Genomic DNA, 27,178 nt, shown 5'->3' with positions numbered 1-27,178 from the left:
CCCGCTCCTTTCTGGACTGGAAGCCTAGCCGCGAGGCAAGTCTGGGCAAGGCTCGCCCAGGGCAGAGCAGCCTCACGCCAGCACTCTGCCAGATCGGGCCTCTGAGCAGAGCTGGAGCTCTGCCGTACTGGAGGCGCACTTGGCTCCGTCCAAGCAGTGATTGCAGCCCCACCCATCTGGGCTGCCTCCTCTTCTCCCAAGGAGGCTCGCTTCCCCCATGCTGTGCACAAGGCTTCCAGGCGGGGGCGCCCCGCGCCTCCTACAGGTCTTGGCTGAGGAGCTGCTTCCCTGAGCTGGGGCTGTGGACGGGAGCCCAGACACGCAGGGGCAGGCCCCAACCACCTGCACACGTCTCTGCTGGGGAGGAGAGCACTAGGGTAAAGACGTCTGTCAGGCACCTTCTGGGCGCTCACCGAGTCAGCCTCAGCGTGTGTGGGGCTGCAGACCACAGCCAGAGGCCCTGTGAGCCTTGTGCTCTCCGTGCTGTGCTGAGTCTGGGCGGTCAAGCAACCGTAAGAATAGACTTTCAGTTGCCCTCACTTTGCCTCTACTAGAGCCCTCAAGCTGGAGCGCTTGGCAGTGTGCAACCCACCGGCAACTAAGCCCTCCACAAGAACGCCTGGGGACTACGTGCAAAGGCAAGGCAGGAGTGGAGCTGAGGCCAGGAAGGCGCCAGTAGCATCTCCCAGTCTCGCGCAGCCCGCTCCTTTCTGGACTGGAAGCCTAGCCGCGAGGCAAGTCTGGGCAAGGCTCGCCCAGGGCAGAGCAGCCTCACGCCAGCACTCTGCCAGATCGGGCCTCTGAGCAGAGCTGGAGCTCTGCCGTACTGGAGGCGCACTCGGCTCCGCCCAAGCAGTGATTGCAGCCCCACGCATCTGGGCTGCCTCCTCTTCTCCCAAGGAGGTTCGCTTCCCTCATGCTGTGCACTAGGCTTCCAGGCGGGGGCGCCCCGCGCCTCCTACAGTTCTTGGCTGAGGAGCTGCTTCCCTGAGCTGGGGCTGTGGACGGGAGCCCAGACACGCAGGGGCAGGCCCCAACCACCTGCACACGTCTCTGCTGGGGAGGAGAGCACTAGGGAAATGACGTCTGTCAGGCACCTTCTGGGCGCTCACCGAGTCAGCCTCAGCGTGTGTGGGGCTGCAGACCACAGCCAGAGGCCCTGTGAGCCTTGTGCTCTCCGTGCTGTGCTGAGTCTGGGCGGTCAAGCAACCGCTGGAGGAGCCCTGCAGTTGCCCTCCCATTGCCTCTAATAGAGCCCTCTCTGCTGGAGCGCTTGGCAGTGTGCAACCCACCGGCAACTAAGCCTTCCACAAGAACGCCTGAGGACTAGGTGCAAAGGCAAGGCAGGAGTGGAGCTGAGGCCAGGAAGGCGCCAGTAGCATCTCCCAGTCTCGCGCAGCCCGCTCCTTTCTGGACTGGAAGCCTATCCGCGAGGCAAGTTTGGGCAAGGCTCGCCCATGGCAGAGCAGCCTCACGCCAGCAACTCTGCCAGATCGGGCCTCTGAGCAGAGCTGGAGCTCTGCCGTACTGGAGGCGCACTCGGCTCCGCCAAAGCAGTGAATGCAGCCGCACACAGCAGGGCTGCCTTCTCTTCTCCCGAGGAGGCTCGCTTCCCGCATGCTGTGCACTAGGCTTCCAGGCGGGGCCCCCTGCGCCTCCCACAGGTCTTGGCTCAGGAGCTGCTTCCCTGAGCTGGGGCTGTGGACGGGAGCCCAGACACGCAGGGGCAGGCCCCAACCACCTGCACACGTCTCTGCTGGGGAGGAGAGCACTAGGGTAAAGACGTCTGTCAGGCACCTTCTGGGCGCTCACCGAGTCAGCCTCAGCGTGTGTGGTGCTGCAGACCACAGCCAGAGGCCCTGTGAGCCTTGTGCTCTCCGTGCTGTGCTGAGTCTGGGCGGTCAAGCAACCGTCAGAATAGACTTTCAGTTGCCCTCACTTTGCCTCTACTAGAGCCCTCAAGCTGGAGCGCTTGGCAGTGTGCAACCCACCGGCAACTAAGCCCTCCACAAGAACGCCTGGGGACTAGGTGCAAAGGCAAGGCAGGAGTGGAGCTGAGGCCAGGAAGGCGCCAGTAGCATCTCCCAGTCTCGCGCAGCCCGCTCCTTTCTGGACTGGAAGCCTAGCCGCGAGGCAAGTTTGGGCAAGGCTCGCCCAGGGCAGAGCAGCCTCACGCCAGCACTCTGTCAGATCGGGCCTCTGAGCAGAGCTGGACCTCTGCCGTACTGGAGGCGCACTCGGCTCCGCCCAAGCAGTGATTGCAGCCCCACGCATCTGGGCTGCCTCCTCTTCTCCCAAGGAGGCTCGCTTCCCTCATGCTGTGCACTAGGCTTCCAGGCGGGGGCGCCCCGCGCCTCTTTCAGGTCTTGGCTGAGGTGCTGCTTCCCTGAGCTGGGGCTGTGGATGGGAGCCCAGACACGCAGGGGCAGGCCCCAACCACCTGCACACGTCTCTGCTGGGGAAGAGAGCACTAGGGAAATGACGTCTGTCAGGCACCTTCTGGGCGCTCACCGAGTCAGCCTCAGCGTGTGTGGGGCTGCAGACCACAGCCAGAGGCCCTGTGAGCCTTGTGCTCTCCGTGCTGTGCTGAGTCTGGGCGGTCAAGCAACCGCTGGAGGAGCCCTGCAGTTGCCCTCCCATTGCCTCTAATAGAGCCCTCTCTGCTGGAGCGCTTGGCAGTGTACAACCCACCGGCAACTAAGCCCTCCACAAGAACGCCTGAGGACTAGGTGCAAAGGCAAGGCAGGAGTGGAGCTGAGGCCAGGAAGGCGCCAGTAGCATCTCCCAGTCTCGCGCAGCCCGCTCCTTTCTGGACTGGAAGCCTAGCCGCGAAGCAAGTCTGGGCAAGGCTCGCCCAGGGCAGAGCAGCCTCACGCCAGCACTCTGCCAGATCGGGCCTCTGAGCAGAGCTGGAGCTCTGCCGTACTGGAGGCGCATTCGGCTCCGCCCAAGCAGTGATTGCAGCCCCACGCATCTGGGCTGCCTCCTCTTCTCCCAAGGAGGCTCGCTTCCCTCATGCTGTGCACTAGGCTTCCAGGAGGGTTCGCCCCGCGCCTCCTACAGGTCTTGGCTGAGGAGCTGCTTCCCTGAGCTGGGGCTGTGGACGGGAGCCCAGACACGCAGGGGCAGGCCCCAACCACCTGCACACGTCTCTGCTGGGGAGGAGAGCACTAGGGAAATGACGTCTGTCAGGCACCTTCTGGGCGCTCACCGAGTCAGCCTCAGCGTGTGTGGGGCTGCAGACCACAGCCAGAGGCCCTGTGAGCCTTGTGCTCTCCGTGCTGTGCTGAGTCTGGGCGGTCAAGCAACCGCTGGAGGAGCCCTGCAGTTGCCCTCCCATTGCCTCTAATAGAGCCCTCTCTGCTGGAGCGCTTGGCAGTGTACAACCCACCGGCAACTAAGCCCTCCACAAGAACGCCTGAGGACTAGGTGCAAAGGCAAGGCAGGAGTGGAGCTGAGGCCAGGAAGGCGCCAGTAGCATCTCCCAGTCTCGCGCAGCCCGCTCCTTTCTGGACTGGAAGCCTAGCCGCGAAGCAAGTCTGGGCAAGGCTCGCCCAGGGCAGAGCAGCCTCACGCCAGCACTCTGCCAGATCGGGCCTCTGAGCAGAGCTGGAGCTCTGCCGTACTGGAGGCGCACTCGGCTCCACCCAAGCAGTGATTGCAGCCCCACGCATCTGGGCTGCCTCCTCTTCTCCCAAGGAGGCTCGCTTCCCGCATGCTGTGCACTAGGCTTCCAGGCGGGGGCGCCCCGCGCCTCCTACAGGTCTTGGCTGAGGAGCTGCTTCCCTGAGCTGGGGCTGTGGACGGGAGCCCAGACACGCAGGGGCAGGCCCCAACCACCTGCACACGTCTCTGCTGGGGAGGAGAGCACTAGGGAAATGACGTCTGTCAGGCACCTTCTGGGCGCTCACCGAGTCAGCCTCAGCGTGTGTGGGGCTGCAGACCACAGCCAGAGGCCCTGTGAGCCTTGTGCTCTCCGTGCTGTGCTGAGTCTGGGCGGTCAAGCAACCGCTGGAGGAGCCCTGCAGTTGCCCTCCCATTGCCTCTAATAGAGCCCTCTCTGCTGGAGCGCTTGGCAGTGTGCAACCCACCGGCAACTAAGCCCTCCACAAGAACGCCTGAGGACTAGGTGCAAAGGCAAGGCAGGAGTGGAGCTGAGGCCAGGAAGGCGCCAGTAGCATCTCCCAGTCTCGCGCAGCCCGCTCCTTTCTGGACTGGAAGCCTAGCCGCGAGGCAAGTTTGGGCAAGGCTCGCCCATGGCAGAGCAGCCTCACGCCAGCAACTCTGCCAGATCGGGCCTCTGAGCAGAGCTGGAGCTCTGCCGTACTGGAGGCGCACTCGGCTCCGCCAAAGCAGTGAATGCAGCCGCACACAGCAGGGCTGCCTTCTCTTCTCCCGAGGAGGCTCGCTTCCCGCATGCTGTGCACTAGGCTTCCAGGCGGGGCCCCCTGCGCCTCCCACAGGTCTTGGCTCAGGAGCTGCTTCCCTGAGCTGGGGCTGTGGACGGGAGCCCAGACACGCAGGGGCAGGCCCCAACCACCTGCACACGTCTCTGCTGGGGAGGAGAGCACTAGGGTAAAGACGTCTGTCAGGCACCTTCTGGGCGCTCACCGAGTCAGCCTCAGCGTGTGTGGTGCTGCAGACCACAGCCAGAGGCCCTGTGAGCCTTGTGCTCTCCGTGCTGTGCTGAGTCTGGGCGGTCAAGCAACCGTCAGAATAGACTTTCAGTTGCCCTCACTTTGCCTCTACTAGAGCCCTCAAGCTGGAGCGCTTGGCAGTGTGCAACCCACCGGCAACTAAGCCCTCCACAAGAACGCCTGGGGACTAGGTGCAAAGGCAAGGCAGGAGTGGAGCTGAGGCCAGGAAGGCGCCAGTAGCATCTCCCAGTCTCGCGCAGCCCGCTCCTTTCTGGACTGGAAGCCTAGCCGCGAGGCAAGTTTGGGCAAGGCTCGCCCAGGGCAGAGCAGCCTCACGCCAGCACTCTGTCAGATCGGGCCTCTGAGCAGAGCTGGAGCTCTGCCGTACTGGAGGCGCACTCGGCTCCGCCCAAGCAGTGATTGCAGCCCCACGCATCTGGGCTGCCTCCTCTTCTCCCAAGGAGGCTCGCTTCCCTCATGCTGTGCACTAGGCTTCCAGGCGGGGGCGCCCCGCGCCTCTTTCAGGTCTTGGCTGAGGAGCTGCTTCCCTGAGCTGGGGCTGTGGATGGGAGCCCAGACACGCAGGGGCAGGCCCCAACCACCTGCACACGTCTCTGCTGGGGAAGAGAGCACTAGGGAAATGACGTCTGTCAGGCACCTTCTGGGCGCTCACCGAGTCAGCCTCAGCGTGTGTGGGGCTGCAGACCACAGCCAGAGGCCCTGTGAGCCTTGTGCTCTCCGTGCTGTGCTGAGTCTGGGCGGTCAAGCAACCGCTGGAGGAGCCCTGCAGTTGCCCTCCCATTGCCTCTAATAGAGCCCTCTCTGCTGGAGCGCTTGGCAGTGTACAACCCACCGGCAACTAAGCCCTCCACAAGAACGCCTGAGGACTAGGTGCAAAGGCAAGGCAGGAGTGGAGCTGAGGCCAGGAAGGCGCCAGTAGCATCTCCCAGTCTCGCGCAGCCCGCTCCTTTCTGGACTGGAAGCCTAGCCGCGAAGCAAGTCTGGGCAAGGCTCGCCCAGGGCAGAGCAGCCTCACGCCAGCACTCTGCCAGATCGGGCCTCTGAGCAGAGCTGGAGCTCTGCCGTACTGGAGGCGCACTCGGCTCCGCCCAAGCAGTGATTGCAGCCCCACGCATCTGGGCTGCCTCCTCTTCTCCCAAGGAGGCTCGCTTCCCTCATGCTGTGCACTAGGCTTCCAGGCGGGGGCGCCCCGCGCCTCCTACAGGTCTTGGCTGAGGAGCTGCTTCCCTGAGCTGGGGCTGTGGACGGGAGCCCAGACACGCAGGGGCAGGCCCCAACCACCTGCACACGTCTCTGCTGGGGAGGAGAGCACTAGGGAAATGACGTCTGTCAGGCACCTTCTGGGCGCTCACCGAGTCAGCCTCAGCGTGTGTGGGGCTGCAGACCACAGCCAGAGGCCCTGTGAGCCTTGTGCTCTCCGTGCTGTGCTGAGTCTGGGCGGTCAAGCAACCGCTGGAGGAGCCCTGCAGTTGCCCTCCCATTGCCTCTAATAGAGCCCTCTCTGCTGGAGCGCTTGGCAGTGTGCAACCCACCGGCAACTAAGCCCTCCACAAGAACGCCTGAGGACTAGGTGCAAAGGCAAGGCAGGAGTGGAGCTGAGGCCAGGAAGGCGCCAGTAGCATCTCCCAGTCTCGCGCAGCCCGCTCCTTTCTGGACTGGAAGCCTAGCCGCGAGGCAAGTTTGGGCAAGGCTCGCCCATGGCAGAGCAGCCTCACGCCAGCAACTCTGCCAGATCGGGCCTCTGAGCAGAGCTGGAGCTCTGCCGTACTGGAGGCGCACTCGGCTCCGCCAAAGCAGTGAATGCAGCCGCACACAGCAGGGCTGCCTTCTCTTCTCCCGAGGAGGCTCGCTTCCCGCATGCTGTGCACTAGGCTTCCAGGCGGGGCCCCCTGCGCCTCCCACAGGTCTTGGCTCAGGAGCTGCTTCCCTGAGCTGGGGCTGTGGACGGGAGCCCAGACACGCAGGGGCAGGCCCCAACCACCTGCACACGTCTCTGCTGGGGAGGAGAGCACTAGGGTAAAGACGTCTGTCAGGCACCTTCTGGGCGCTCACCGAGTCAGCCTCAGCGTGTGTGGTGCTGCAGACCACAGCCAGAGGCCCTGTGAGCCTTGTGCTCTCCGTGCTGTGCTGAGTCTGGGCGGTCAAGCAACCGTCAGAATAGACTTTCAGTTGCCCTCACTTTGCCTCTACTAGAGCCCTCAAGCTGGAGCGCTTGGCAGTGTGCAACCCACCGGCAACTAAGCCCTCCACAAGAACGCCTGGGGACTAGGTGCAAAGGCAAGGCAGGAGTGGAGCTGAGGCCAGGAAGGCGCCAGTAGCATCTCCCAGTCTCGCGCAGCCTGCTCCTTTCTGGACTGGAAGCCTAGCCGCGAAGCAAGTCTGGGCAAGGCTCGCCCAGGGCAGAGCAGCCTCACGCCAGCACTCTGCCAGATCGGGCCTCTGAGCAGAGCTGGAGCTCTGCCGTACTGGAGGCGCACTCGGCTCCGCCCAAGCAGTGATTGCAGCCCCACGCATCTGGGCTGCCTCCTCTTCTCCCAAGGAGGCTCGCTTCCCTCATGCTGTGCACTAGGCTTCCAGGCGGGGGCGCCCCGCGCCTCCTACAGGTCTTGGCTGAGGAGCTGCTTCCCTGAGCTGGGGCTGTGGACGGGAGCCCAGACACGCAGGGGCAGGCCCCAACCACCTGCACACGTCTCTGCTGGGGAGGAGAGCACTAGGGAAATGACGTCTGTCAGGCACCTTCTGGGCGCTCACCGAGTCAGCCTCAGCGTGTGTGGGGCTGCAGACCACAGCCAGAGGCCCTGTGAGCCTTGTGCTCTCCGTGCTGTGCTGAGTCTGGGCGGTCAAGCAACCGCTGGAGGAGCCCTGCAGTTGCCCTCCCATTGCCTCTAATAGAGCCCTGTCTGCTGGAGCGCTTGGCAGTGTGCAACCCACCGGCAACTAAGCCCTCCACAAGAACGCCTGAGGACTAGGTGCAAAGGCAAGGCAGGAGTGGAGCTGAGGCCAGGAAGGCGCCAGTAGCATCTCCCAGTCTCGCGCAGCCCGCTCCTTTCTGGACTGGAAGCCTAGCCGCGAGGCAAGTTTGGGCAAGGCTCGCCCATGGCAGAGCAGCCTCACGCCAGCAACTCTGCCAGATCGGGCCTCTGAGCAGAGCTGGAGCTCTGCCGTACTGGAGGCGCACTCGGCTCCGCCAAAGCAGTGAATGCAGCCGCACACAGCAGGGCTGCCTTCTCTTCTCCCGAGGAGGCTCGCTTCCCGCATGCTGTGCACTAGGCTTCCAGGCGGGGCCCCCTGCGCCTCCCACAGGTCTTGGCTCAGGAGCTGCTTCCCTGAGCTGGGGCTGTGGACGGGAGCCCAGACACGCAGGGGCAGGCCCCAACCACCTGCACACGTCTCTGCTGGGGAGGAGAGCACTAGGGTAAAGACGTCTGTCAGGCACCTTCTGGGCGCTCACCGAGTCAGCCTCAGCGTGTGTGGTGCTGCAGACCACAGCCAGAGGCCCTGTGAGCCTTGTGCTCTCCGTGCTGTGCTGAGTCTGGGCGGTCAAGCAACCGTCAGAATAGACTTTCAGTTGCCCTCACTTTGCCTCTACTAGAGCCCTCAAGCTGGAGCGCTTGGCAGTGTGCAACCCACCGGCAACTAAGCCCTCCACAAGAACGCCTGGGGACTAGGTGCAAAGGCAAGGCAGGAGTGGAGCTGAGGCCAGGAAGGCGCCAGTAGCATCTCCCAGTCTCGCGCAGCCCGCTCCTTTCTGGACTGGAAGCCTAGCCGCGAGGCAAGTTTGGGCAAGGCTCGCCCAGGGCAGAGCAGCCTCACGCCAGCACTCTGTCAGATCGGGCCTCTGAGCAGAGCTGGAGCTCTGCCGTACTGGAGGCGCACTCGGCTCCGCCCAAGCAGTGATTGCAGCCCCACGCATCTGGGCTGCCTCCTCTTCTCCCAAGGAGGCTCGCTTCCCTCATGCTGTGCACTAGGCTTCCAGGCGGGGGCGCCCCGCGCCTCTTTCAGGTCTTGGCTGAGGAGCTGCTTCCCTGAGCTGGGGCTGTGGATGGGAGCCCAGACACGCAGGGGCAGGCCCCAACCACCTGCACACGTCTCTGCTGGGGAAGAGAGCACTAGGGAAATGACGTCTGTCAGGCACCTTCTGGGCGCTCACCGAGTCAGCCTCAGCGTGTGTGGGGCTGCAGACCACAGCCAGAGGCCCTGTGAGCCTTGTGCTCTCCGTGCTGTGCTGAGTCTGGGCGGTCAAGCAACCGCTGGAGGAGCCCTGCAGTTGCCCTCCCATTGCCTCTAATAGAGCCCTCTCTGCTGGAGCGCTTGGCAGTGTACAACCCACCGGCAACTAAGCCCTCCACAAGAACGCCTGAGGACTAGGTGCAAAGGCAAGGTAGGAGTGGAGCTGAGGCCAGGAAGGCGCCAGTAGCATCTCCCAGTCTCGCGCAGCCCGCTCCTTTCTGGACTGGAAGCCTAGCCGCGAAGCAAGTCTGGGCAAGGCTCGCCCAGGGCAGAGCAGCCTCACGCCAGCACTCTGCCAGATCGGGCCTCTGAGCAGAGCTGGAGCTCTGCCGTACTGGAGGCGCACTCGGCTCCGCCCAAGCAGTGATTGCAGCCCCACGCATCTGGGCTGCCTCCTCTTCTCCCAAGGAGGCTCGCTTCCCTCATGCTGTGCACTAGGCTTCCAGGCGGGGTCGCCCCGCGCCTCCTACAGGTCTTGGCTGAGGAGCTGCTTCCCTGAGCTGGGGCTGTGGACGGGAGCCCAGACACGCAGGGGCAGGCCCCAACCACCTGCACACGTCTCTGCTGGGGAGGAGAGCACTAGGGAAATGACGTCTGTCAGGCACCTTCTGGGCGCTCACCGAGTCCGCCTCAGCGTGTGTGGGGCTGCAGACCACAGCCAGAGGCCCTGTGAGCCTTGTGCTCTCCGTGCTGTGCTGAGTCTGGGCGGTCAAGCAACCGCTGGAGGAGCCCTGCAGTTGCCCTCCCATTGCCTCTAATAGAGCCCTCTCTGCTGGAGCGCTTGGCAGTGTACAACCCACCGGCAACTAAGCCCTCCACAAGAACGCCTGAGGACTAGGTGCAAAGGCAAGGCAGGAGTGGAGCTGAGGCCAGGAAGGCGCCAGTAGCATCTCCCAGTCTCTCGCAGCCCGCTCCTTTCTGGACTGGAAGCCTAGCCGCGAAGCAAGTCTGGGCAAGGCTCGCCCAGGGCAGAGCAGCCTCACGCCAGCACTCTGCCAGATCGGGCCTCTGAGCAGAGCTGGAGCTCTGCCGTACTGGAGGCGCACTCGGCTCCGCCCAAGCAGTGATTGCAGCCCCACGCATCTGGGCTGCCTCCTCTTCTCCCAAGGAGGCTCGCTTCCCTCATGCTGTGCACTAGGCTTCCAGGCGGGGGCGCCCCGCGCCTCCTACAGGTCTTGGCTGAGGAGCTGCTTCCCTGAGCTGGGGCTGTGGACGGGAGCCCAGACACGCAGGGGCAGGCCCCAACCACCTGCACACGTCTCTGCTGGGGAGGAGAGCACTAGGGAAATGACGTCTGTCAGGCACCTTCTGGGCGCTCACCGAGTCAGCCTCAGCGTGTGTGGGGCTGCAGACCACAGCCAGAGGCCCTGTGAGCCTTGTGCTCTCCGTGCTGTGCTGAGTCTGGGCGGTCAAGCAACCGCTGGAGGAGCCCTGCAGTTGCCCTCCCATTGCCTCTAATAGAGCCCTCTCTGCTGGAGCGCTTGGCAGTGTGCAACCCACCGGCAACTAAGCCCTCCACAAGAACGCCTGAGGACTAGGTGCAAAGGCAAGGCAGGAGTGGAGCTGAGGCCAGGAAGGCGCCAGTAGCATCTCCCAGTCTCGCGCAGCCCGCTCCTTTCTGGACTGGAAGCCTAGCCGCGAGGCAAGTTTGGGCAAGGCTCGCCCATGGCAGAGCAGCCTCACGCCAGCAACTCTGCCAGATCGGGCCTCTGAGCAGAGCTGGAGCTCTGCCGTACTGGAGGCGCACTCGGCTCCGCCAAAGCAGTGAATGCAGCCGCACACAGCAGGGCTGCCTTCTCTTCTCCCGAGGAGGCTCGCTTCCCGCATGCTGTGCACTAGGCTTCCAGGCGGGGCCCCCTGCGCCTCCCACAGGTCTTGGCTCAGGAGCTGCTTCCCTGAGCTGGGGCTGTGGACGGGAGCCCAGACACGCAGGGGCAGGCCCCAACCACCTGCACACGTCTCTGCTGGGGAGGAGAGCACTAGGGTAAAGACGTCTGTCAGGCACCTTCTGGGCGCTCACCGAGTCAGCCTCAGCGTGTGTGGTGCTGCAGACCACAGCCAGAGGCCCTGTGAGCCTTGTGCTCTCCGTGCTGTGCTGAGTCTGGGCGGTCAAGCAACCGTCAGAATAGACTTTCAGTTGCCCTCACTTTGCCTCTACTAGAGCCCTCAAGCTGGAGCGCTTGGCAGTGTGCAACCCACCGGCAACTAAGCCCTCCACAAGAACGCCTGGGGACTAGGTGCAAAGGCAAGGCAGGAGTGGAGCTGAGGCCAGGAAGGCGCCAGTAGCATCTCCCAGTCTCGCGCAGCCCGCTCCTTTCTGGACTGGAAGCCTAGCCGCGAGGCAAGTTTGGGCAAGGCTCGCCCAGGGCAGAGCAGCCTCACGCCAGCACTCTGTCAGATCGGGCCTCTGAGCAGAGCTGGAGCTCTGCCGTACTGGAGGCGCACTCGGCTCCGCCCAAGCAGTGATTGCAGCCCCACGCATCTGGGCTGCCTCCTCTTCTCCCAAGGAGGCTCGCTTCCCTCATGCTGTGCACTAGGCTTCCAGGCGGGGGCGCCCCGCGCCTCTTTCAGGTCTTGGCTGAGGAGCTGCTTCCCTGAGCTGGGGCTGTGGATGGGAGCCCAGACACGCAGGGGCAGGCCCCAACCACCTGCACACGTCTCTGCTGGGGAAGAGAGCACTAGGGAAATGACGTCTGTCAGGCACCTTCTGGGCGCTCACCGAGTCAGCCTCAGCGTGTGTGGGGCTGCAGACCACAGCCAGAGGCCCTGTGAGCCTTGTGCTCTCCGTGCTGTGCTGAGTCTGGGCGGTCAAGCAACCGCTGGAGGAGCCCTGCAGTTGCCCTCCCATTGCCTCTAATAGAGCCCTCTCTGCTGGAGCGCTTGGCAGTGTACAACCCACCGGCAACTAAGCCCTCCACAAGAACGCCTGAGGACTAGGTGCAAAGGCAAGGCAGGAGTGGAGCTGAGGCCAGGAAGGCGCCAGTAGCATCTCCCAGTCTCGCGCAGCCCGCTCCTTTCTGGACTGGAAGCCTAGCCGCGAAGCAAGTCTGGGCAAGGCTCGCCCAGGGCAGAGCAGCCTCACGCCAGCACTCTGCCAGATCGGGCCTCTGAGCAGAGCTGGAGCTCTGCCGTACTGGAGGCGCACTCGGCTCCGCCCAAGCAGTGATTGCAGCCCCACGCATCTGGGCTGCCTCCTCTTCTCCCAAGGAGGCTCGCTTCCCTCATGCTGTGCACTAGGCTTCCAGGCGGGGGCGCCCCGCGCCTCCTACAGGTCTTGGCTGAGGAGCTGCTTCCCTGAGCTGGGGCTGTGGACGGGAGCCCAGACACGCAGGGGCAGGCCCCAACCACCTGCACACGTCTCTGCTGGGGAGGAGAGCACTAGGGAAATGACGTCTGTCAGGCACCTTCTGGGCGCTCACCGAGTCAGCCTCAGCGTGTGTGGGGCTGCAGACCACAGCCAGAGGCCCTGTGAGCCTTGTGCTCTCCGTGCTGTGCTGAGTCTGGGCGGTCAAGCAACCGCTGGAGGAGCCCTGCAGTTGCCCTCCCATTGCCTCTAATAGAGCCCTCTCTGCTGGAGCGCTTGGCAGTGTGCAACCCACCGGCAACTAAGCCCTCCACAAGAACGCCTGAGGACTAGGTGCAAAGGCAAGGCAGGAGTGGAGCTGAGGCCAGGAAGGCGCCAGTAGCATCTCCCAGTCTCGCGCAGCCCGCTCCTTTCTGGACTGGAAGCCTAGCCGCGAGGCAAGTTTGGGCAAGGCTCGCCCATGGCAGAGCAGCCTCACGCCAGCAACTCTGCCAGATCGGGCCTCTGAGCAGAGCTGGAGCTCTGCCGTACTGGAGGCGCACTCGGCTCCGCCAAAGCAGTGAATGCAGCCGCACACAGCAGGGCTGCCTTCTCTTCTCCCGAGGAGGCTCGCTTCCCGCATGCTGTGCACTAGGCTTCCAGGCGGGGCCCCCTGCGCCTCCCACAGGTCTTGGCTCAGGAGCTGCTTCCCTGAGCTGGGGCTGTGGACGGGAGCCCAGACACGCAGGGGCAGGCCCCAACCACCTGCACACGTCTCTGCTGGGGAGGAGAGCACTAGGGTAAAGAAGTCTGTCAGGCACCTTCTGGGCGCTCACCGAGTCAGCCTCAGCGTGTGTGGTGCTGCAGACCACAGCCAGAGGCCCTGTGAGCCTTGTGCTCTCCGTGCTGTGCTGAGTCTGGGCGGTCAAGCAACCGTCAGAATAGACTTTCAGTTGCCCTCACTTTGCCTCTACTAGAGCCCTCAAGCTGGAGCGCTTGGCAGTGTGCAACCCACCGGCAACTAAGCCCTCCACAAGAACGTCTGGGGACTAGGTGCAAAGGCAAGGCAGGAGTGGAGCTGAGGCCAGGAAGGCGCCAGTAGCATCTCCCAGTCTCGCGCAGCCCGCTCCTTTCTGGACTGGAAGCCTAGCCGCGAGGCAAGTTTGGGCAAGGCTCGCCCAGGGCAGAGCAGCCTCACGCCAGCACTCTGTCAGATCGGGCCTCTGAGCAGAGCTGGAGCTCTGCCGTACTGGAGGCGCACTCGGCTCCGCCCAAGCAGTGATTGCAGCCCCACGCATCTGGGCTGCCTCCTCTTCTCCCAAGGAGGCTCGCTTCCCTCATGCTGTGCACTAGGCTTCCAGGCGGGGGCGCCCCGCGCCTCTTTCAGGTCTTGGCTGAGGAGCTGCTTCCCTGAGCTGGGGCTGTGGATGGGAGCCCAGACACGCAGGGGCAGGCCCCAACCACCTGCACACGTCTCTGCTGGGGAAGAGAGCACTAGGGAAATGACGTCTGTCAGGCACCTTCTGGGCGCTCACCGAGTCAGCCTCAGCGTGTGTGGGGCTGCAGACCACAGCCAGAGGCCCTGTGAGCCTTGTGCTCTCCGTGCTGTGCTGAGTCTGGGCGGTCAAGCAACCGCTGGAGGAGCCCTGCAGTTGCCCTCCCATTGCCTCTAATAGAGCCCTCTCTGCTGGAGCGCTTGGCAGTGTACAACCCACCGGCAACTAAGCCCTCCACAAGAACGCCTGAGGACTAGGTGCAAAGGCAAGGCAGGAGTGGAGCTGAGGCCAGGAAGGCGCCAGTAGCATCTCCCAGTCTCGCGCAGCCCGCTCCTTTCTGGACTGGAAGCCTAGCCGCGAAGCAAGTCTGGGCAAGGCTCGCCCAGGGCAGAGCAGCCTCACGCCAGCACTCTGCCAGATCGGGCCTCTGAGCAGAGCTGGAGCTCTGCCGTACTGGAGGCGCACTCGGCTCCGCCCAAGCAGTGATTGCAGCCCCACGCATCTGGGCTGCCTCCTCTTCTCCCAAGGAGGCTCGCTTCCCTCATGCTGTGCACTAGGCTTCCAGGCGGGGTCGCCCCGCGCCTCCTACAGGTCTTGGCTGAGGAGCTGCTTCCCTGAGCTGGGGCTGTGGACGGGAGCCCAGACACGCAGGGGCAGGCCCCAACCACCTGCACACGTCTCTGCTGGGGAGGAGAGCACTAGGGAAATGACGTCTGTCAGGCACCTTCTGGGCGCTCACCGAGTCAGCCTCAGCGTGTGTGGGGCTGCAGACCACAGCCCGAGGCCCTGTGAGCCTTGTGCTCTCCGTGCTGTGCTGAGTCTGGGCGGTCAAGCAACCGCTGGAGGAGCCCTGCAGTTGCCCTCCCATTGCCTCTAATAGAGCCCTCTCTGCTGGAGCGCTTGGCAGTGTACAACCCACCGGCAACTAAGCCCTCCACAAGATCGCCTGAGGACTAGGTGCAAAGGCAAGGCAGGAGTGGAGCTGAGGCCAGGAAGGCGCCAGTAGCATCTCCCAGTCTCGCGCAGCCCGCTCCTTTCTGGACTGGAAGCCTAGCCGCGAAGCAAGTCTGGGCAAGGCTCGCCCAGGGCAGAGCAGCCTCACGCCAGCACTCTGCCAGATCGGGCCTCTGAGCAGAGCTGGAGCTCTGCCGTACTGGAGGCGCACTCGGCTCCGCCCAAGCAGTGATTGCAGCCCCACGCATCTGGGCTGCCTCCTCTTCTCCCAAGGAGGGTCGCTTCCCTCATGCTGTGCACTAGGCTTCCAGGCGGGGGCGCCCCGCGCCTCCTACAGGTCTTGGCTGAGGAGCTGCTTCCCTGAGCTGGGGCTGTGGACGGGAGCCCAGACACGCAGGGGCAGGCCCCAACCACCTGCACACGTCTCTGCTGGGGAGGAGAGCACTAGGGAAATGACGTCTGTCAGGCACCTTCTGGGCGCTCACCGAGTCAGCCTCAGCGTGTGTGGGGCTGCAGACCACAGCCAGAGGCCCTGTGAGCCTTGTGCTCTCCGTGCTGTGCTGAGTCTGGGCGGTCAAGCAACCGCTGGAGGAGCCCTGCAGTTGCCCTCCAATTGCCTCTAATAGAGCCCTCTCTGCTGGAGCGCTTGGCAGTGTGCAACCCACCGGCAACTAAGCCCTCCACAAGAACGCCTGAGGACTAGGTGCAAAGGCAAGGCAGGAGTGGAGCTGAGGCCAGGAAGGCGCCAGTAGCATCTCCCAGTCTCGCGCAGCCCGCTCCTTTCTGGACTGGAAGCCTAGCCGCGAGGCAAGTTTGGGCAAGGCTCGCCCATGGCAGAGCAGCCTCACGCCAGCAACTCTGCCAGATCGGGCCTCTGAGCAGAGCTGGAGCTCTGCCGTACTGGAGGCGCACTCGGCTCCGCCAAAGCAGTGAATGCAGCCGCACACAGCAGGGCTGCCTTCTCTTCTCCCGAGGAGGCTCGCTTCCCGCATGCTGTAAACTAGGCTTCCAGGCGGGGCCCCCTGCGCCTCCCACAGGTCTTGGCTCAGGAGCTGATTCCCTGAGCTGGGGCTGTGGACGGGAGCCCAGACACGCAGGGGCAGGCCCCAACCACCTGCACACGTCTCTGCTGGGGAGGAGAGCACTTGGGTAAAGACGTCTGTCAGGCACCTTCTGGGCGCTCACCGAGTCAGCCTCAGCGTGTGTGGGGCTGCAGACCACAGCCAGAGGCCCTGTGAGCCTTGTGCTCTCCGTGCTGTGCTGAGTCTGGGCGGTCAAGCAACCGTAAGAATAGACTTTCAGTTGCCCTCACTTTGCCTCTACTAGAGCCCTCAAGCTGGAGCGCTTGGCAGTGTGCAACCCACCGGCAACTACGCCCTCCACAAGAACGCCTGGGGACTAGGTGCAAAGGCAAGGCAGGAGTGGAGCTGAGGCCAGGAAGGCGCCAGTAGCATCTCCCAGTCTCGCGCAGCCCGCTCCTTTCTGGACTGGAAGCCTAGCCGCGAAGCAAGTCTGGGCAAGGCTCGCCCAGGGCAGAGCAGCCTCACGCCAGCACTCTGCCAGATCGGGCCTCTGAGCAGAGCTGGAGCTCTGCCGTACTGGAGGCGCACTCGGCTCCGCCCAAGCAGTGATTGCAGCCCCACGCATCTGGGCTGCCTCCTCTTCTCCCAAGGAGGCTCGCTTCCCTCATGCTGTGCACTAGGCTTCCAGGCGGGGGCGCCCCGCGCCTCCTACAGGTCTTGGCTGAGGAGCTGCTTCCCTGAGCTGGGGCTGTGGACGGGAGCCCAGACACGCAGGGGCAGGCCCCAACCACCTGCACACGTCTCTGCTGGGGAGGAGAGCACTAGGGAAATGACGTCTGTCAGGCACCTTCTGGGCGCTCACCGAGTCAGCCTCAGCGTGTGTGGGGCTGCAGACCACAGCCAGAGGCCCTGTGAGCCTTGTGCTCTCCGTGCTGTGCTGAGTCTGGGCGGTCAAGCAACCGCTAGAGGAGCCCTGCAGTTGCCCTCCCATTGCCTCTAATAGAGCCCTCTCTGCTGGAGCGCTTGGCAGTGTGCAACCCACCGGCAACTAAGCCCTCCACAAGAACGCCTGAGGACTAGGTGCAAAGGCAAGGCAGGAGTGGAGCTGAGGCCAGGAAGGCGCCAGTAGCATCTCCCAGTCTCGCGCAGCCCGCTCCTTTCTGGACTGGAAGCCTAGCCGCGAGGCAAGTCTGGGCAAGGCTCGCCCAGGGCAGAGCAGCCTCACGCCAGCACTCTGCCAGATCGGGCCTCTGAGCAGAGCTGGAGCTCTGCCGTACTGGAGGCGCACTCGGCTCCGCCCAAGCAGTGATTGCAGCCCCACGTATCTGGGCTGCCTCCTCTTCTCCCAAGGAGGCTCACTTCCCGCATGCTGTGCACTAGGCTTCCAGGCGGGGGCGCCTCGCGCCTCCTACAGGTCTTGGCTGAGGAGCTGCTTCCCTGAGCTGGGGCTGTGGACGGGAGCCCAGACACGCAGGGGCAGGGCCGAACCACCTGCACACGTCTCTGCTGGGGAGGAGAGCACTAGGGAAATGACGTCTGTCAGGCACCTTCTGGGCGCTCACCGAGTCAGCCTCCGCGTGTGTGGGGCTGCAGACCCCAGCCATGGGCCCTGTGAACCTTGTGCTCTCCGTGCTGTGCTGAGTCTGGGCGGTCAAGCAAGCGTAAGAATAGACTTCCAGTTGCCCTCACTTTGCCTCTAATAGAGCCCTCAAGCTGGAGCGCTTGGCAGTGTGCAACCCAACGGCAACTAAGCCCTCCACAAGAACGCCTGGGGACTAGGTGCAAAGAAAAGGCAGGAGTGGAGCTGAGGCCAGGAAGGCGCCAGTAGCATCTCCCAGTCTCGCGCAGCCCGCTCCTTTCTGGACTGGAAGCCTAGCCGCGAGGCAAGTCTGGGCAAGGCTCGCCCAGGGCAGAGCAGCCTCACGCCAGCAACTCTGCCAGATCGGGCCTCTGAGCAGAGCTGGAGCTCTGCCGTACTGGAGGCGCACTCGGCTCCGCCAAAGCAGTGAATGCAGCCGCACACAGCAGGGCTGCCTTCTCTTCTCCCGAGGAGGCTCGCTTCCCGCATGCTGTAAACTAGACTTCCAGGCGGGGCCCCCTGCGCCTCCCACAGGTCTTGGCTCAGGAGCTGCTTCCCTGAGCTGGGGCTGTGGACGGGAGCCCAGACACGCAGGGGCAGGCCCCAACCACCTGCACACGTCTCTGCTGGGGAGGAGAGCACTAGGGAAATGACGTCTGTCAGGCACCTTCTGGGCGCTCACCGAGTCAGCCTCAGCGTGTGTGGGGCTGCAGACCACAGGCAGAGGCCCTGTGAGCCTTGTGCTCTCCGTGCTGTGCTGAGTCTGGGCGGTCAAGCAACCGTAAGAATAGACTTTCAGTTGCCCTCACTTTGCCTCTACTAGAGCCCTCAAGCTGGAGCGCTTGGCAGTGTGCAACCCACCGGCAACTAAGCCCTCCACAAGAACGCCTGGGGACTAGGTGCAAAGGTAAGGCAGGAATGGAGCTGAGGCCAGGAAGGCGCCAGTAGCATTTCCCAGTCTCGCGCAGCCCGCTCCTTTCTGGACTGGAAGCCTAGCCGCGAGGCAAGTCTGGGCAAGGCTCGCCCAGGGCAGAGCAGCTCACGCCAGCACTCTGCCAGATCGGGCCTCTGAGCAGAGCTGGAGCTCTGCCGTACAGGAGGCGCACTCGGCTCCGCCCAAGCAGTGATTGCAGCCCCACGCATCTGGGCTGCCTCCTCTTCTCCCAAAGAGGCTCGCTTCCCTTGCTGTGCACTAGGCTTCCAGGCGGGGGCGCCCCGCGCCTCCTACAGGTCTTGGCTGAGGAGCTGCTTCCCTGAGCTGGGGCTGTGGACGGGAGCCCAGACACGCAGGGGCAGGCCCCAACCACCTGCACACGTCTCTGCTGGGGAGGAGAGCACTAGGGAAATGACGTCTGTCAGGCACCTTCTGGGCGCTCACCGAGTCAGCCTCAGCGTGTGTGGGGCTGCAGACCACAGCCAGAGGCCCTGTGAGCCTTGTGCTCTCCGTGCTGTGCTGAGTCTGGGCGGTCAAGCAACCGCTGGAGGAGCCCTGCAGTTGCCCTCCCATTGCCTCTAATAGAGCCCTCTCTGCTGGAGCGCTTGGCAGTGTGCAACCCACCGGCAACTAAGCCCTCCACAAGAACTCCTGGGGACTAGGTGCAAAGGCAAGGCAGGAGTGGAGCTGAGGCCAGGAAGGCGCCAGTAGCATCTCCCAGTCTCGCGCAGCCCGCTCCTTTCTGGACTGGAAGCCTAGCCGCGAGGCAAGTCTGGGCAAGGCTCGCCCAGGGCAGAGCAGCCTCACGCCAGCACTCTGCCAGAACGGGCCTCTGAGCAGAGCTGGAGCTCTGCCGTACTGGAGGCGCACTCGGCTCCGCCAAAGCAGTGAATGCAGCCGCACACAGCAGGGCTGCCTTCTCTTCTCCCGAGGAGGCTCGCTTCCCACATGCTGTAATCTAGGCTTCAAGGCGGGGCCCCTGCGCCTCCCACAGGTCTTGGCTCAGGAGCTGCTTCCCTGAGCTGGGGCTGTGGACGGGAGCCCAGACACGCAGGGGCAGGCCCCAACCACCTGCACACGTCTCTGCTGGGGAGGAGAGCACTAGGGAAATGACGTCTGTCAGGCACCTTCTGAGCGCTCACCGAGTCAGCCTCCGCGTGTGTGGGGCTGCAGACCCCAGCCAGGGGCCCTGTGAGCCTTGTGCTCTCCGTGCTGTGCTGAGTCTGGGCGGTGAAGCAACCGTAAGAATAGACTTCCAGTTGCCCTCACTTTGCCTCTAATAGAGCCCTCAAGCTGGAGCGCTTGGCAGTGTGCAACCCACCGGCAACTAAGCCCTCCACAAGAACGCCTGGGGACTAGGTGCAAAGGCAAGGCAGGAGTGGAGCTGAGGCCAGGAAGGCCCCAGTAGCATCTCCCAGTCTCGCGCAGCCCGCTCCTTTCTGGACTGGAAGCCTAGCCGCGAGGCAAGTCTGGGCAAGGCTCGCCCAGGGCAGAGCAGCCTCACGCAAGCAACTCTGCCAGATCGGGCCTCTGAGCAGAGCTGGAGCTCTGCCGTACTGGAGGCGAACTCGGCTCCGCCAAAGCAGTGAATGCAGCCCCACGCATCTGGGCTGCCTCCTCTTCTCCCAAGGAGGCTCGCTTCCCGCATGCTGTGCATGAGGCTTCCAGGCGGGGCCCCTTCGCCTCCCACAGGTCTTGGCTCAGGACCTGCTTCCCTGAGCTGGGGCTGTGGACGGGAGCCCAGACACGCAGGGGCAGGCCCCAACCACCTGCACACGTCTCTGCTGGGGAGGAGAGCACTAGGGAATTGACATCTGTCAGGCACCTTCTGGGCGCTCACCGAGTCAGCCTCCGCGTGTGTGGGGCTGCAGACCCCAGCCAGGGGCCCTGTGAGCCTTGTGCTCTCCGTGCTGTGCTGAGTCTGGGCGGTCAAGCAACGGCTGAAGGAGCCCTGCAGTTGCCCTCCCATTGCCTCTAATAGAGCCCTCACTGCTGGAGCTCTTGGCAGTGTGCAACCCACCGGGAACTAAGCCTTCCACAAGAACGCCTGGGGACGAGGTGCAAAGGCAAGGCAGGAGTGGAGCTGAGGTCAGGAAGGCGCCAGTAGCATCTCCCAGTCTCGCGCAGCCTGCTCCTTCCTGGACTGGAAGCCTAGCCGCGAGGCAAGTCTGGGCAAGGCTCGCCCAGGGCAGAGCAGCCTCACGCCAGCAACTCTGCAGATAGGGCCTCTGAGCAGAGCTGGAGCTCTGCCGTACTGGAGGCGCACTCGGCTCCGCCAAAGCAGTGAATGCAGCTGCACACAGCAGGGCTGCCTTCTCTTCTCCCGAGGAGGCTCGCTTCCCACATGCTGTAATCTAGGCTTCAAGGCGGGGCCCCTGCGCCTCCCACAGGTCTTGGCTCAGGAGCTGCTTCCCTGAGCTGGGGCTGTGGACGGGAGCCCAGACACGCAGGGGCAGGCCCCAACCACCTGCACACGTCTCTGCTGGGGAGGAGAGCACTAGGGAAATGACGTCTGTCAGGCACCTTCTGGGCGCTCACCGAGTCAGCCTCCGCGTGTGTGGGGCTGCAGACCCCAGCCAGGGGCCCTGTGAGCCTTGTGCTCTCCGTGCTGTGCTGAGTCTGGGCGGTCAAGCAACCGTAAGAATAGACTTCCAGTTGCCCTCACTTTGCATCTAATAGAGCCCTCAAGCTGGAGCGCTTGGCAGTGTGCAACCCACCGGCAACTAAGCCCTCCACAAGAACGCCTGGGGACTAGGTGCAAAGGCAAGGCAGGAGTGGAGCTGAGGCCAGGAAGGCGCCAGTAGCATCTCCCAGTCTCGCGCAGCCCGCTCCTTCCTGGATTGGAAGCCTAGCCGCGAGGCAAGTCTGGGCAAAGCTCGCCCAGGGCAGAGCAGCCTCACTCCAGCAACTCTGAGAGATCGGGCCTCTGAGCAGAGCTGGAGCTCTGCCGTACTGGAGGCGCATTCAGCTCCGCCAAAGCAGTGAACGCAGCCGCACTCAGCAGGGCTGCCTTCTCTTCTCCCGAGGAGGCTCGATTCCCGCATGCTGTGCACTAGGCTTCCAGGCGGGGCGCCCCGCGCCTCCTACAGGTCTTGGCTGAGGAGCTACTTCCCTGAGCTGGGGCTGTGGACGGGAGCCCAGACACGCAGGGGCAGGCCCCAACCACCTGCACACGTCTCTGCTGGGGAGGAGAGCACTAGGGAATTGACATCTGTCAGGCACCTTCTGGGCGCTCACCGAGTCAGCCTCCGCGTGTGTGGGGCTGCAGACCCCAGCCAGGGGCCCTGTGAGCCTTGTGCTCTCCGTGCTGTGCTGAGTCTGGGCGGTCAAGCAACGGCTGAAGGAGCCCTGCAATTGCCCTCCCATTGCCTCTAATAGAGCCCTCACTGCTGGAGCTCTTGGCAGTGTGCAACCCACCGGCAACTAAGCCCTCCACAAGAACGCCTGGGGACTAGGTGCAAAGGCAAGGCAGGAGTGGAGCTGAGGTCAGGAAGGCGCCAGTAGCATCTCCCAGTCTCGCGCAGCCTGCTCCTTCCTGGACTGGAAGCCTAGCCGCGAGGCAAGTCTGGGCAAGGCTCGCCCAGGGCCGAGCAGCCTCACGCCAGCAACTCTGCCAGATCGGGCCTCTGAGCAGAGCTGGAGCTCTGCCGTACTGGAGGCGAACTCGGCTCCGCCAAAGCAGTGAATGCAGCCCCACGCATCTGGGCTGCCTCCTCTTCTCCCAAGGAGGCTCGCTTCCCGCATGCTGTGCATGAGGCTTCCAGGCGGGGCCCTTTCGCCTCCCACAGGTCTTGGCTCAGGACCTGCTTCCCTGAGCTGGGGCTGTGGACGGGAGCCCAGACACGCAGGGGCAGGCCCCAACCACCTGCACACGTCTCTGCTGGGGAGGAGAGCACTAGGGAAATGACGTCTGTCAGGCACCTTCTGGGCGCTAAGCGAGTCAGCCTCCGCGTGTGTGGGGCTGCAGACCCAAGCCATTGGCCCTGTGAGCCTTGTGCTCTCCGTGCTGTGCTGAGTCTGGGCGGTCAAGCAACCGTAAGAATAGATTTCCAGTTGCCCTCACTTTGCCTCTAATAGAGCCCTTAAGCTGGAGCGCTTGAGAGTGTGCAACCCACCGGCAACTAAGCCCTCCACAAGAACGCCTGGGAACTAGGTGCAAAGGCAAGGCAGGAGTGGAGCTGAGGCCAGGAAGGCGCCAGTAGCATCTCCCAGTCTCGCGCAGCCTGCTCCTTCCTGGACTGGAAGCCGAGCCGCGAGGCAAGTCTGGACAAGGCTCGCCCAGGGCCAAGCAGCCTCACGCCAGCAACTCTGCCAGATCGGGCCTCTGAGCAGAGCTGGAGCTCTGCCGTACTGGAGGGGCACTCGGCTCCGCCAAAGCAGTGAATGCAGCCGCACACAGCAGGGCTGCCTTCTCTTCTCCCAAGGAGGCTCGCTTCCCGCATGCTGTAAACTAGGCTTCCAGGCGGGGCCCCCTGCGCCTCCCACAGCTCTTGGCTCAGGAGCTGCTTCCCTGAGCTGGGGCTGTGGACGGGAGCCCAGACACGCAGGGTCACTCCCCAACCACCTGCACACGTCTCTGCTGGGGAGGAGAGCACTAGGGAAATGACGTCTGTCAGGCAACTTCTGGGCGCTCACCGAGTCAGCCTCCGCGTGTGTGGGGCTGCAGACCCCAGCCAGGGGCCCTGTGAGCCTTGTGCTCTCCGTGCAGTGCTGAGTCTGGGCGGTCAAGCTACCGTAAGAATAGACTTCCAGTTGCCCTCACTTTGCCTCTAATAGAGCCCTCAAGCTGGAGCGCTTGGCAGTGTGCAACCCACCGGCAACTAAGCCCTCCACAAGAACGCCTGGGAACTAGGTGCAAAGGCAAGGCAGGAGTGGAGCTGAGGCCAGGAAAGCGCCAGTAGCATCTCCCAGTCTCGCGCAGCCTGCTCCTTCCTGGACTGGAAGCCTAGCCGCGAGGCAAGTCTGGGCAAGGCTCGCCCAGGGCCGAGCAGCCTCACTCCAGCAACTCGGAGAGATCGGGCCTCTGAGCAGAGCTGGAGCTCTGCCGTACTGGAGGCGCACTCAGCTCCGCCAAAGCAGTGAATGCAGCCGCACTCAGCAGGGCTGCCTTCTCTTCTCCCTAGGAGGCTCGATTCCCGCATGCTGTGCACTAGGCTTCCAGGCGGGGGCGCCCCGCGCCTCCTACAGGTCTTGGCTGAGGAGCTACTTCCCTGAGCTGGGGCTGTGGACGGGAGCCCAGACACGCAGGGGCAGGCCCCAGCCACCTGCACACGTCTCTGCTGGGGAGGAGAGCACTAGGGAATTGACATCTGTCAGGTACCTTCTGGGCGCTCACTGAGTCAGCCTCCGCGTGTGTGGGGCTGCAGACCCCAGCCAGGGCCCCTGTGAGCCTTGTGCTCTCCGTGCTGTGCTGAGTCTGGGCGGTCAAGCAACGGCTGAAGGAGCCCTGCAGTTGCCCTCCCATTGCCTCTAATAGAGCCCTCACTGCTGGAGCTCTTGGCAGTGTGCAACCCACCGGCAACTAAGCCCTCCACAAGAACGCCTGGGGACTAGGTGCAAAGGCAAGGCAGGAGTGGAGCTGAGGTCAGGAAGGCGCCAGTAGCATCTCCCAGTCTCGCGCAGCCTCCTCCTTCCTGGACTGGAAGCCTAGCCGCGAGGCAAGTCTGGGCAAGGCTCGCCCAAGGCAGAGCAGCCTCACGCCAGCAACTCTGCCAGATCGGGCCTCTGAGCAGAGCTGGAGCTCTGCCGTACTGGAGGCGCACTCGGCTCCGCCAAAGCAGTGAATGCAGCCGCACACAGCAGGGCTGCCTTCTCTTCTCCCGAGGAGGCTCGCTTCCCACATGCTGTAATCTAGGCTTCCAGGCGGGGCCCCTGCGCCTCCAACAGGTCTTGGCTCAGGAGCTGCTTCCCTGAGCTGGGGCTGTGGACGGGAGCCCAGACACGCAGGGGCAGGCCCCAACCACCTGCACACGTCTCTGCTGGGGAGGAGAGCACTAGGGAAATGACGTCTGTCAGGCAACTTCTGGGCGCTCACCGAGTCAGCCTCCGCGTGTGTGGGGCTGCAGACCCCAGCCAGGTGCCCTGTGAGCCTTGTGCTCTCCGTGCAGTGCTGAGTCTGGGCGGTCAAGCTACCGTAAGAATAGACTTCCAGTTGCCCTCACTTTGCCTCTAATAGAGCCCTCAAGCTGGAGCGCTTGGCAGTGTGCAACCCACCGGCAACTAAGCCCTCCACAAGAACGCCTGGGATCTAGGTGCAAAGGCAAGGCAGGAGTGGAGCTGAGGCCAGGAAAGCGCCAGTAGCATCTCCCAGTCTCGCGCAGCCTGCTCCTTCCTGGACTGGAAGCCTAGCCGCGAGGCAAGTCTGGGCAAGGCTCGCCCAGGGCCGAGCAGCCTCACTCCAGCAACTCGGAGAGATCGGGCCTCTGAGCAGAGCTGGAGCTCTGCCGTACTGGAGGCGCACTCAGCTCCGCCAAAGCAGTGAATGCAGCCGCACTCAGCAGGGCTGCCTTCTCTTCTCCCTAGGAGGCTCGATTCCCGCAGTCTGTGCACTAGGCTTCCAGGCGGGGGCGCCCCGCGCCTCCTACAGGTCTTGGCTGAGGAGCTACTTCCCTGAGCTGGGGCTGTGGACGGGAGCCCAGACACGCAGGGGCAGGCCCCAGCCACCTGCACACGTCTCTGCTGGGGAGGAGAGCACTAGGGAATTGACATCTGTCAGGCACCTTCTGGGCGCTCACTGAGTCAGCCTCCACGTGTGTGGGGCTGCAGACCCCAGCCAGGGCCCCTGTGAGCCTTGTGCTCTCCGTGCTGTGCTGAGTCTGGGCGGTCAAGCAACGGCTGAAGGAGCCCTGCAGTTGCCCTCCCATTCCCTCTAATAGAGCCCTCACTGCTGGAGCTCTTGGCAGTGTGCAACCCACCGGCAACTAAGCCCTCCACAAGAACGCCTGGGGACTAGGTGCAAAGGCAAGGCAGGAGTGGAGCTGAGGTCAGGAAGGCGCCAGTAGCATCTCCCAGTCTCGCGCAGCCTGCTCCTTCCTGGACTGGAAGCCTAGCCGCGAGGCAAGTCTGGGCAAGGCTCGCCCAAGGCAGAGCAGCCTCACGCCAGCAACTCTGCCAGATCGGGCCTCTGAGCAGAGCTGGAGCTCTGCCGTACTGGAGGCGCACTCGGCTCCGCCAAAGCAGTGAATGCAGCCGCACACAGCAGGGCTGCCTTCTCTTCTCCCGAGGAGGCTCGCTTCCCACATGCTGTAATCTAGGCTTCCAGGCGGGGCCCCTGCGCCTCCAACAGGTCTTGGCTCAGGAGCTGCTTCCCTGAGCTGGGGCTGTGGACGGGAGCCCAGACACGCAGGGGCAGGCCCCAACCACCTGCACACGTCTCTGCTGGGGAGGAGAGCACTAGGGAAATGACGTCTGTCAGGCAACTTCTGGGCGCTCACCGAGTCAGCCTCCGCGTGTGTGGGGCTGCAGACCCCAGCCAGGTGCCCTGTGAGCCTTGTGCTCTCCGTGCAGTGCTGAGTCTGGGCGGTCAAGCTACCGTAAGAATAGACTTCCAGTTGCCCTCACTTTGCCTCTAATAGAGCCCTCAAGCTGGAGCGCTTGGCAGTGTGCAACCCACCGGCAACTAAGCCCTCCACAAGAACGCCTGGGATCTAGGTGCAAAGGCAAGGCAGGAGTGGAGCTGAGGCCAGGAAAGCGCCAGTAGCATCTCCCAGTCTCGCGCAGCCTGCTCCTTCCTGGACTGGAAGCCTAGCCGCGAAGCAAGTCTGGGCAAGGCTCGCCCAGGGCCGAGCAGCCTCACTCCAGCAACTCGGAGAGATCGGGCCTCTGAGCAGAGCTGGAGCTCTGCCGTACTGGAGGCGCACTCAGCTCCGCCAAAGCAGTGAACGCAGCCACACTCAGCAGGGCTGCCTTCTCTTCTCCCGAGGAGGCTCGATTCCCGCATGCTGTGCACTAGGCTTCCAGGCGGGGGCGCCCCGCGCCTCCTACAGGTCTTGGCTGAGGAGCTACTTCCCTGAGCTGGGGCTGTGGACGGGAGCCCAGACACGCAGGGGCAGGCCCCAACCACCTGCACACGTCTCTGCTGGGGAGGAGAGCACTAGGGAATTGACGTCTGTCAGGCACCTTCTGGGCGCTCACTGAGTCAGCCTCCGCGTTTGTGGGGCTGCAGACCCCAGCCAGGGGCCCTGTGAGCCTTGTGCTCTCCGTGCTGTGCTGAGTCTGGGCGGTCAAGCAACGGCTGAAGGAGCCCTGCAGTTGCCCTCCCATTGCCTCTAATAGAGCCCTCACTGCTGGAGCTCTTTGCAGTGTGCAACCCACCGGCAACTAAGCCTTCCACAAGAACGCCTGGGGACTAGGTGCAAAGGCAAGGCAGGAGTGGAGCTGAGGTCAGGAAGGCGTCAGTAGCATCTCCCAGTCTCGCGCAGCCTGCTCCTTCCTGGACTGGAAGCCTAGCCGCGAGGCAAGTCTGGGCAAGGCTCGCCCAGGGCAGAGCAGACTCACGCCAGCAACTCTGCCAGATAGGGCCTCTGAGCAGAGCTGGAGCTCTGCCGTACTGGAGGCGCACTCGGCTCCGCCAAAGCAGTGAATGCAGCCGCACACAGCAAGGCTGCCTTCTCTTCTCCCGAGGAGGCTCGCTTCCCACATGCTGTAATCTAGGCTTCCAGGCGGGGCCCCTGCGCCTCCCACAGGTCTTGGCTCAGGAGCTGCTTCCCTGAGCTGGGGCTGTGGACGGGAGCCCAGACACGCAGGGGCAGGCCCCAACCACCTGCACACGTCTCTGCTGGGGAGGAGAGCACTAGGGAAATGACGTCTGTCAGGTACCTTCTGGGCGCTCACCGAGTCAGCCTCCGCGTGTGTGGGGCTGCAGACCGCAGCCAGGGGCCCTGTGAGCCTTGTGCTCTCCGTGCTGTGCTGAGTCTGGGCGGTCAAGCAACGGCTGGAGGATCCCTGCAGTTGCCCTCCCATTGCCTCTAATAGAGCTCTCACTGCTGGAGCTCTTGGCAGTGTGCAACCCACCGGGAACTAA

Source organism: Capricornis sumatraensis, chromosome 16 (genome assembly GCF_032405125.1).
Source record: "Capricornis sumatraensis isolate serow.1 chromosome 16, serow.2, whole genome shotgun sequence".
NCBI lineage: Eukaryota > Metazoa > Chordata > Mammalia > Artiodactyla > Bovidae > Capricornis > Capricornis sumatraensis.
The sequence above is the reverse complement of the archived record's forward strand: the minus strand, read 5'-3'. Positions refer to the sequence as shown.